Here is a 1,292-nt window from a genome sequence, read left to right as displayed (position 1 = left end):
AAATAAAGCTTGTCGTCCTGCAACTGTCTGCCTTTTTTTGTGCCTGTTTTTCAAAGAGATTCTCTACCTCTTAGAGACACTGTTGCACATCTCCTATACACCTGAGGCAGCAGGCAATGTTTTTGCTGCGTGGAGGTTTGTTCTGACATTTAGCTAGTGTTACAGGCCTCGAGGAAAACCCGGAGACAGGATATGTCAGTTGTTTTTTGTTCAGCAGGCTGTTCTTTTTTTCAAATAGAATTATTACTCTTTAGCTATCTAAGCCATCTTTGTAACATCTTTAAAATAGTCACAGTGTGTTATTGAAGTGCCTTTAGTTTTAACACTTGGCTGGATCAGGAATTAATTGGGAAAAAAATCTCAGTGTGTCATATGTGAAGGTACTGTATAAACTGTGAACTTCTCAACCTTAACAAAGGGGTTACACAAGGATCAACTCTCCAAAATCTGCCTTATTTAATTTCCCAGCCACATTCTGCCTCTGATGAGCTAGTACTCACTGCCTTTGTTGGTTAGATTGGTTATGTTCAGGCATTGGTTAGGATTAGGGTAAAATTATCAGGGTCAGAGCCTCATGTGGACCATGTGGCGGCACAATATGTCACTCAGGAATCTTTCCATAGCCTGAATGTACAGATATGTACTGGAGGAAGCTATCCAGCTGGATCTGGATAAAATGTGTATATCTGTGATAACAGATCAAATTAGCTTTGTTGTCAACACTGCGTAGGATGTAAATCTTGTTTACAGAAATGTCTATTTCAGTGTTAGGCTAAAGAAGTGGCTGTTTTCTGACTTCTTTACCTTATCAGCACAGATCAGTGAATAATACAACTAAAATAAACAACAACAAAAACAGGTGTTTCCTTTTCTAATCAAATATGTCATTGCATATGTAGCTGCAAAAGGACTGCAAAACCAGATTTGACCTCTTATACAATGTCAGTTCAAAATATTATTCTGGAACGTGAGGCAAATGTTCACTTAATTCTGAACTGGATTTACACTTTAAAAGACGCCATTGCATCAACACGTCTTGGTCTTGCTGAGCAATTAATCCTCTGCCAAATGAAGTGTACCAGTCACTCTCTATTCTGTTAGATGATCGGTGATGGAAGTTTCCTGATATTCAACATCAAGGTTAAATCTGTCCATGATTTAAGGATCTTGAAGTAATATATATATTGCATATATATTAGTTCTGTCAGTTAAACGCGTTATTAACGGCGTTAACGCAAACCCATTTTAACGGCGTCAATTTTTTTATCGCGCAATTAACGCGATAAGTGTTG

The sequence above is a fragment of the Morone saxatilis genome, unplaced genomic scaffold (genome assembly GCF_004916995.1).
Source record: "Morone saxatilis isolate NCDOM2014 unplaced genomic scaffold, NCSU_SB_2.0 Contig22, whole genome shotgun sequence".
NCBI classification, from domain to species: Eukaryota; Metazoa; Chordata; class Actinopteri; family Moronidae; genus Morone; species Morone saxatilis.
Note: the sequence above shows the minus strand (reverse complement) of the source record.